This window comes from Momordica charantia (genome assembly GCF_013281855.1).
Source record: "Momordica charantia cultivar OHB3-1 chromosome 11 unlocalized genomic scaffold, Mcharantia_2.0 BLBB01000011.1, whole genome shotgun sequence".
NCBI classification, from domain to species: domain Eukaryota; kingdom Viridiplantae; phylum Streptophyta; class Magnoliopsida; order Cucurbitales; family Cucurbitaceae; genus Momordica; species Momordica charantia.
Genome location: NW_028275159.1, coordinates 10,720,709 through 10,731,680, shown reverse-complemented (window position 1 = coordinate 10,731,680; position 10,972 = coordinate 10,720,709).

The following is a 10,972-nucleotide window of genomic DNA, read 5'->3' as shown; positions in this document are numbered from 1 at the left end:
GCTAGGTTAGAAATCCAATAGTCAACGTTGAGGTATACAACAATGGGTAAAAGCCAAATAGGTTAGAAATCCAATGGAAGTACCACTGGTCCTGCTGAAAATTAGATCCCAAGGCCAAAATTTAACGGTTAAAAGAGAATGGGGGCTAGGAAAACCAGCCCATAAAAACGACAACCAATAGCGACCAAAAAAGGGCTATTCCACAAAAATAGTCGATCCATGAACGACAAAATACTCTCAAAATAGAAGTTTGACGATCTTCAATTTTGAGAGTGGGGGCTATTGTTATGGATGAAAAAATCCTTATTTTCTACAATTCAAAAAGAAAAGATATCCTCATAGTCTTAGGATTTTTCCTAGATTCAAGAGAATATATCTATATTCGAAAGGAGAAGATATCCTAATGGCCTTAGGATTTTGCCTCTATAAATAGAAGGTAAATATTCATAATGAATGTACGCTACAGGTCCCTACTATTTGCTACGCCAAAATACCCTACTCGATCACTCGATTACTCCGATTCTGACTTAAGCAGCGGAGCCTGTATGGCAAGAGCCACATTGGTCTTTAGTATTATTATGTTTTGCAGGTCTTATCGATCCCTTTTATTCTAGAAGATTGGTGCGAATTTGACAAAATCCTAGGAAGCCAAATTTCTGCATCAACACTGTGCATTATTGGATCTCATAAGAGCCATTTTTCTTCGTGAGAGGTTGTAACAAAAGTTTCACTCAGTCAATATCATGTTTCAATCATATTTTCTAGACAAAAAATTCATTGCATAATCTTTGATTCGAATATGTCGTAAATCCTAGGCATAAAAAACTGAAAAGAAGAAGAGGAAGAAGAGAAACTGCAAAAGAAATGTAGATTTTGTCTATTAATAAAATTACTAAATGTTGTTTAAATTTACTCCCAAAACATGAGAAGTTCTCCACTTCAAAACATATACAAGTTCTAACTTTGACTTAACTTTGACTCTCCTTTTTTTGTGAAAGGTATTACAAACACAAGAAAACATGTAAAAGATTGAGAATTTAATTTTAGAGCTGACGAAAGAACATATCAAAGAAAAACATGAGGCTTTAATAGTAACTAGTAAACACAAAAAAATGAAAATCATACTAAAGTCTAAAGTTGAACCATTAATAGAAATTCAACCATCAAAATTATTTAATTGTTGTCACAAAACATGTTCATGTAGAAAGTGGGACCTTACAAGATTAGCATGCATGCTATTAGCTCCAAGTTCACACGTAACTTTTCCCACTCATTTCTAACTTCAAATTTTCCCTCTCCTGCCTAAGTAGATAACCAATTTCTACTACACACCTTCTCTTGATCAATTTTACTTTTTTTATCTTAGGGCATACAACTCCTTCAAACTTCATTACCCCATCTCTGTTTCTTGGGAACCTCTTCATCAAATAATTTTGAATCCACTCACAAAGAGAAATAATAGGTTGAACTCTAGCCTCTAATATAGTGAAGTTAAACACCTCACAAATGTTATTAACAAGGGTATAACACTTACTATATGAAGTGAAAGCATGCTTGCTCCAAAGACTTGGTTCGATTACAAGTAACCATCTATAAGCTGCTTCATCTACCTTTTTCATTTTTTCCCTCTCTCATTGTCGCTTAGATGTGGCATTTGCTGCTACTTACATTATCTCTTTTATTTGTTTTCCTGGGAACTTATTTGTCATGTTGTTGTACATATGTTTAACACAAAATCGATGATCTACATCTGGAATCATGTCATTCAAGCTAGGCACCAATCCCTACATAAAAATAGTATTATTTGTGAAATTGTGTATAACTATAACGAAAATAGAACAAGTAAATAAAAATAATACCTTTTGTTGGTCAAAGATGACAGTATATTTTCTATTTGGCCCATACTCAATAGTATCTAACAATAGTCGCAAAGACCATGTCGAGGATTCTTTGGTATCAGCTTTAACCATCCAGAAAGCAAGCGGAAAATATTAGTCATTTGCATCTCTACCAACTGTGGCCATAAGTTGTCCTCCATAATGTCCTTTCAAGTGACAGGCATCTAACCCTATAAAAGGTCTACATCCTTTTAAGAATCCTTGCTTGCACCCGTCCATGGTAATATAAAATCGTTGAAATGTTTGGATCATCCTAGTTTGCCCAATTAAATCACTTTCAATTTTTTCATGCTCATGCATTACATTTTGATTCAATTTAGCTAGAGTCCCCGAGTTGGATTTACGCAACTCCTCACAATATTCCCATAATTTACTATATTGTTCTTTACAAGAACCACGCACAGTTGGTTTTGTAAGGTGATTGCACACAAAATCCCACATTGGCTAGGGAAGGGAATGATCATGGGTATATAAGATAGGACAATTATCTCCATTGGTATGAGGTCTTTTGGGTGGAGCCAAAAGCAAAGTCGTGCGGGCTATACCCAAAGCGGACAATATCATACCCAGTGTTCAAAATGTTGATGGATATTTCAGAAAAAATAACGGAAATTGTGGAAATTGATGGAAATTTTTTGAATTAACAAATAAAACTTGAATTGTAGCTTAATTAGCCTGTAATTGATCACCTTTAACAATTAAATGTAAGAATATGACCATTTTACTTATGAAAATGTCGATGTCGATGGAAATATCGAAAAAATATTTTATCCTTTAATATGTAAAGTAAACTTTTGACTACTTCTTTAGTGTTTTTCATAATAGGATTCATTTGGAAATGAGATAATTACCGGTTTCCAAACACATTTCTAAATTCTAGTTAACTCTTACCGGTTTACTTTTTACCTACTTCTCTTTTCAAATTTGAATTTCCAAGTTTTTCAAAGACATTTTCAAATCAATCATCAATCTAACTTTCCAATAAAATTTACACAATTTTCAAACACCTCAACCTCGTGATTGTGTCATTCATCCAAATTATCTACCAATGGGATCTATATGTGCTTTATATTCTACTCATTTGAGCAACTACCTTCAAAACTTTCAGTCTAGAATGACAGGGAGAACAATTGTAATTTATATCAAAGTTATCAAGATAGTGCACTAGATCCCCCGAGATCATCTTTTTGGTATTAATTAAGTTACATATTCTACTTCATGTTTCACCACTATTTGTATATAATAATATTTTATTTTTAAAAAATTCTAAGATTATTTCAATCTTTATATATGTCAATATTTCACATATATTGGTCAATTGTGTAATTAAGGACTAGATTGGATTAGAAATTATCAATAAAGCAAATTCCAAATCTTATTAGTTATACTTTATACAGTATCAAAATTTGAATGTTTCATTGAATAGACTAAGATTACAATCATCGAGGTTGTTGAGAAATTATAGACTATAGTGGCATAGTCGGAAGAGGATGAAAATAAAATAACCTTAAAAGAAGAAGAGGAAAAAAAAAAAGACATGTCAACATTTTGACATGTCGACGACATGGGGGAAAATCGACTTTTCCCCCCTATGTCAATGTCAACATGCTCGACATGTCGACATGTCTCTCGACATTTTGAACCCTGATCATACCATTGTGACGATGCTAGGGGTACTTGAGGTACCGTTGTCCTTAACAAGCACAATATCTTACGCCTTTTGTTTTGCTCTTCTTGCTTTGCATCTTGAAATTTGCACCACGTACTTTATTTTTAATTCATCTTGAATTGAAACTAATTTTGATTTCAGGTTGCTCTCTCACCTTATCAACAATGTGCTTACTCAACCAACCATTTCGTTGAAAGCTGTTGGTTCTTAAATGCTACATGAATGTTCATTTACAAAAGTTTTCAATTGGAAAGTCCTTTCTTTTTTAGCAAAGAAGCAGTAAGCAACCCACTTGCATTGCTCCACACACTTTGCTCTAACTCTTATCCAGTTATTTTTCACAAATCTAATATTTCATCCTCCTTTCACCGCATAATCATTCACAGTGTCTTTAAATTCATCTAATGAGTTAAATAACATACCTAACTCAAATTTCAACGATTCATCATCCCCACCTCTTCTAAACGACGGGTACTTTACTTTACAATTGTCATCTGATTCAGATGAGTTCTCCAGTGACTTAAGTTCATCATAAGGTATTTCAAGATCAGACTCTATTTTATCACCACCCTCATAAATTATTAAATGTTCCTTCATTTTAAGACTACTACATCATTTTACTTCTCCTTCTACATTTTGTGAAAAATGCAACAAACTAATAATTATCTCAATCACAAATGCAGACAATATTTGTTAGCTTATCCCAGATCAGGTTTTGGTTCCAATTAATACGGAATTCAATTTCAAATTAGAACTTACAACTTAAAAGATTAGATAAAATAATCTAAAACTTCTAAGTAACAAGAACGATAAATAAAGATAGGGAGAAGAAAATTAAACGCTAAATTTATACTGGTTCACCCAATGTGGGTTATGTCCAGTTTTCTGCTACCGTTGCAGGTTCTACTAAAATGTCGGGAAGAATCTCCCAAGAGTTTACAAATCCTTTACAATGATTTCTCTCAGTTTTCCGTCACGCAGAAAACACTCACGAATCACTCTACAAGTCTTTCAAACTCTCAAACGGATACACAAGTATTTAGCTTTCAAACTCTCTCTTCTTGGAGAAGTTCCCACTACACTCTATTTCTGCACACTAATCAAATAGCTCATCTATCTCTATTTATAATAGATGGTATGACAAAAACTAAAAGGGACAGGAAAAATAAAAAAACCCAAACTAGGACAAGGAAAAATTTAAAAGGACCTTTTCCTTATAGAAAAAATATTTTCTCCTTGGTTTCACTCCATTATCCCAACAGTACATCTCCCCTCAGGAGACAAATCAAACTAAGTCATTGAATTAATTATCGCTAAAGGAATACTCACTATTTCCATAAAAGTTATCATAATCATCATTAAAAGATTTATGCTCTACATACAACTCAAAATTCATCCCATCACTAATGAGTCTTGCCAACTTCATAACATCTCTATCACTCTCTAATACATGATATCCTCCTACATCATTTGTAGGATCCCTACCCCATAATTTCTTCGAGCTAGTATATCCGAGGCTTTTCCACAATATCCAACGAACTTTCCATCATGATGAACCTATATGCTAAACTCTGACATCTCTACATAACATGCAAAACAAACTTTAAAACAATGAAAAAAATATAATAACGATAATTAAAAATTGCATTACTTGATAGAAAAAGTAAGTCTTCTAATAACCGCGAAAAAAATTTCATTACTTGATAGAACATAATAGGACTCATTTGAAAACAATGCAAAAATATAACAACAATAATTAAAAGTTGTAAGCAACTAAAGAGACAAAAACACATAGTGAAGAGAGTATAACATTTACTTTTCACATGATCTCACTAGAAAGACCACAATCATAATCAATAAAATGAAACAATAGAGACCACAATTGAAAATAAATCATAATCAAGAAGAAAACGTAAAAAATAAAAAATAAAAAAAACTTATAACCAAAAAATACAATGCAATAACATATTGAATATAAAATGCTGCTTGCAAATAAAAACAAAATCTTTTAACCACTCACCTAGAATGGTGAAAGAAATTGTCGTAAAAAAAAAATCTACTCTTCCTTATTTATAAAGCTTGAAAGTGCATGGAACGTTTGGAATCTGTTGGCCTTTTGGCCTTAATCTCAAATTAATTCATTTTAATTAATTAATTAATTAATTAATGTTTTGATGATAACAAATTTAATTTTATTTATTGACATTTTTTGTATTTTAAAGTGTCCACAGAGTAGAGCTCGTTACAACGATTCCAACGATTGTTAGATCATCCAAATCGGAGCTCAAATGGAGAAGTTACGATCGAAACAAATTGGAAGGAAAAATATATACACACACATTATTATATATATAATTCAAAAAACTTGTCACATCTTTTTATATATATATATATTTTTTTTATTTTATTTTATCATTATTATATATATATTATTCTTAATTTATTTTTTTTCAAAATTATCTCAACCCTTCATTTTTAGTGATTAAGATCTAATGGTTCAAAATTAAACTTGATTTTTTTTACCATTTTCTTCCCTTTATTTAAACTAAACTTCTCATTCAAAATTACACAACAATTCTCTTATTCTCAATCCTTCGTAACTTTAAAATTCTCATTTTGCTAATCTCTCCAAGTTCTCAATATTTCTTTCCATCTTATTTGTGAGAGAAATTTTATTGTTGTGAGGATTGAAATTTTTGTGAGCTCAATTTTGTATATTTACTCTATTTGAGAGTTTGTAAGTGTGTGTTTCAAAATCTTCAAATCATTGTAACGGTGTGATCCTCACCGTGGAGAGAATCGTCTTTGCTCTTGTGAAGAGCAGTGTACCGATTTGACTCCTACCGTGGAAAGAGTCAGAATTTCAATTTACAACCCAAGAGGTGCTTGGGAAGTGGAGTAGGACAGTTGTGCCGAACCACTATAAAAATTCTCGGTGTCAAATTTCTCTAACTCTCTCTCTTATTTATTTTTGCAATTAATCTTAGAATTTCATTGTTTGCTTTAAATTTCTCTTGTTTGCCTTAGAATTTATTTTATCTTACTTTGTTAAAATTGCATATCTCAAAAAGTGTATTATTTTTGTTTAAATTTGGCCCATTTATTAAAAAGTTTATATTTTGTTAATTAAACCCTATTCACCCCTCTCTAGGGTTGCCATACTGATCCAACAATTGGTATCAGAGCGAGGTTGCTCTTCTTTGATAAAATTAATTGTTTTTGAGTTATGGCAACTTTAGGTTTCATCCCTTTTACCGATAGTCAATCTATTACTAAGCCTCCTTTCTTTAATGGTAATAATTATAGTTATTGGAAAAATAGAATGAAATTTTTCTTGCTTTCTATTGACTATGATTTGTGGGATGTTGTTGAAGAAGGATTTAAAATTCCAACAAAAGATGTTGATGGTGTTAGAGTTGTAAAGCTTAAAGAAGAATGGTCTATAATTGAAAAGAAAGCATGTTCTTTAAATGCTAAAGCTATTAATTGCTTGTTTTGTGCTTTGAATGAAGTTGAGTATAATAGGGTGTCGATTTGTAAAACCGCTAAGGATATATGGGATAAATTAGAAATTACTCATGAAGGAACTAGTCAAGTAAAAGAAACAAAGATTGACATGTTATTTCATCAATATGAAATGTTTAAAATTGATGAAAATGAAGCTATTTCCAATATGTTTATTAGATTTACTAACACTCCCAATGCTTTAGAAGGACTTGGAAAAGAATATTCAAATCTTGAGAAGGTAAAAAAGCTCTTATGGTCCTTGCCTAAACAATGGGAGCCTAAAGTCACCGTCATTCAAGAGGCAAAGGATCTCAAGACTCTCTCCATGGACAAACTCATTGGTTCGTTGATAACGCATGAGATAAAGATCAAGAAAAACATGGAGGATGATAAGAAAAAGAAAGAGAAGAGCATAGCATTAAAGGCCATCACCTTGGAAGTTGACTCCGAAGGTGAGAATGCCGTTGATGAAGATCATGTGGCATATCTCTCACGTAAGTATAAAAATTTCATCAAGAGAAAGAAACAATTCAAGAAGAATTTCTCCAACCAAAAAGAGTCAAAAAGTGAAAAGAGCAAAAAAGATGAGGTAATTTGTTATGAATGCAAAAAACCGGGTCATATTAGAACCGATTGTCCTCTTCTTAAATCATCCAAGAAATCCAAGAAGATAGCAATGAAGGCTACTTGGGATGATAGTGATGAAAATGGAAGTGAAAGTGAGAATGAAGAAGTGGCCAACTTTTGCTTCATGGCTCATAGTGACAAGGAGGATGAACAAGATGATGAGGTAACTCTTGATCCCCTTCCTTATGATGACTTGTTTGAAGCTTTTAAGAATATGCAAAATGATTTAGAAAAGCTTGGTTCTAAATATGTTATGCTTAAAAAGAAATACAATGTCTTGACTAGTGAAAATAAGTCTTTACTTTATGATATTGCTTGCTTAAAGAAAAATGAGCATGATGTAAATATCTCTTGTGATAAGCATGTTCTTGATTGTGATGAGAAAAATGCATTACTTGATAAAATTAGATTTCTTGAGCATGATGGTTGTGAAAAGATAATTTGATTAAATTGCTTAAAAAAAATGAATCAAATACTTTAGTGAAACTTGATAAGGCTAAAGATTCTATTAAAAAATTAACAATAGGTGCCCAAAGGTTGGACAAGATTATTGAAGTAGGTAAACCTTATGGTGATAAAAGAGGTTCAGGCTATATTGATGAATGTTCTACTCCCTCAAGTTCTAAAACTATCTTTGTTAAAGCATCTCCTAATATGCCTAAGCTTGTTGCTCCTAAAGTTGTATCTAAACATGCTAAAATTAGCTTTGTGTCTATATGTCATTATTGTGGTGTTGAAGGTCATATAAGACCTAAGTGCTTTAAATTAAAATATACTCAAACTACTAGAAGAAATTTTTCTCAAAGAGCAAAGTTTCACAATGCTCCAAGAAAAATTTTCTCCAAGAAAAGTAAGATGCATAAATTTGTTGTAAAAGATAATTCATTGCATAATGTTGTTTGTTTTTTATGTGGCAAGTATGGACATAAATTTTATTCTTGTTACTTGTCTAAATCTTATGCTTTCAATAAAAATTCAAAAATGAAATGGATCCTCGAGTTTGTTAATGCTAATCTTCTAGGACCCAAACAAGTATGGGTATCAAATGATCAAATTTAAATTTTTGTGTTTGTAGGTTTGTTTGAAAGCTTCCAAGAAAAGTAAGTGGTACTTTGATAGTGGTTGCTCAAGGCACATGACGGGAGACCAATCCAAGTTTGTCACTTTCTCCAAAAAGGATGGAGGTTTTGTAACTTTTGGTGATAACAAGAAAGGTAAAGTAATATGTAAGGGTAGTATAGGTAATGAATCTTCTATTTTGATTGAAGATGTACTTTTGGTTGATCGTTTAAAGAATGACTTACTTAGTATTAGTCAATTGTGTGATAAAGGATTTAGAGTTGTGTTTGATAAAAAGAATTGCATCATTGAAAATACTAGTGATAGAGAAGTTTTATTTGTTGGAAATAGAGATGAAAATGTGTATACTATTGATTTGAATGATTGTCTTATTAGTGATAAATGTTTATCGGTCTTGCATGATGATTCTTGGTTATGACATAGAAGACTAGGACATGCTAACATGCACTTAATTTCAAATATTTCCAAGAATTCTTTGGTTAAGAGGTCTTCCCAAGTTTAAATTTGAAAAAGATAAAGTTTGTGATGCTTGTCAAATGGGTAAGCAGATCAAGTCTTCTTTCAAATCTAAAAATATGATCTCTACTACAAGACCCCTACAACTATTACACATGGACTTATTTGGCCCTTCTAGAATTGCTAGTTTTTGAGGGAACTATTATGCCTTTGTGATAGTTGATGATTTTTCAAGATTTACTTGGGTTTTGATGCTAAAACATAAGGATGATGCTCTGAAAGTTTTTCTAGTTTTGCCAAAAGAGTTCAAAATGAAAAAGAGTTTTTGATTTCTAAAATTAGGAGTGATCATGAAGGAGAATTTGATAGTAATGTTTTTGAAAATTTTTGTGAAGAAAATGGATTTTCTCATAATTTCTCCACTCCAAGAACTCCTCAACAAAATGGTGTGGTTGAAAGGAAAAATCGTACTTTGCAAGAATTTGCTAGGTCAATGTTATATGAGTATGGTTTACCTTCTTATTTTTGGGCGGAGGCCGTTAATACCACTTGTTATGTTTTAAATAGAGTTTTAATTAGACCTTCTTTAGATAAAACTCCTTATGAACTTTGGCATAACAACATTCCAAATATTGGGTACTTCAAAGTTTTTTGTTGCAAATGCTTTATTTTGAATAACAAAGAAAAGCTTGGAAAATTTGATTCTAAGACGGATGTTGGTATTTTCCTTGGTTATTCCTCTACTAGTAAAGCTTATAGAGTTTTCAATAAAAGAACTTTGATAGTTGAGGAATCTATGCATGTGGTATTCGATGAATCTTGCAATGTTGTTTCTAATGATTCTTTTTGTAGTGATTCTTTAGAAAGAAATTTTGGAGATTTACTTGTTAGTGACAAAAGCAAAGAGATTGCTTCAAGTAAGCAAGAAGTGAGCATCAATGAAAATAAGGTGGACGGTTTTTCATCCATGCCTAAGGAGTGAAAGTATGCTCCATCCCATCCTAAGGATTTAATTTTTGGTGATCCCGAACAAGGTGTGAAAACTCATTCTTCCATTAATATGTTTCATAACATTGCTTTTGTTTCTCAAATTGAACCAAAAAGTTTTAAAGATGCCGAAAGTGATGAATTTGGATTTTAGCTATGTAAGAAGAATTAAATCAATTTGAAAGAAACAAAGTTTGGGAATTAGTCCCTAGGCCTTCTAATGCTTCTATTATTGGGACTAAATTGGTCTTTAGAAATAAAATGGATGAAAATGGAAATATCATTAGAAATAAAGCTAGACTTGTAGCTCAAGGTTATTGTCAAGAAGAATTAATAGATTATGAAGAAACTTTTGCACCCGTTGCTAGATTAGAAGCCATTAGAATGTTATTTGCTTTTGCTTCTTATAAGAATTTTATTTTGTACCAAATGGATGTGAAAAGTGCTTTTTTAGTGGTTATATTATGGAAGAAGTTTATGTGGAACAACTTCCAGGATTTGAAAGTTTTGATTTTCCAAATCATGTTTTTAAGTTGAAAAAGGCTCTTTATGGTTTAAAACAACCTCCAAAAGCTTGGTATGATAGACTTAGTAATTTTCTTATTGAGAATGGTTTTAAAATGGGTAAAATTGACACTACTCTCTTTATTAAGTCTAAAGAAAATGATATGCTTCTAGTGCAAATATATGTGGATGATATTATTTTTGTTCTACTAATCCTTCTATGTGTGAAGAATTTTCTAAATGC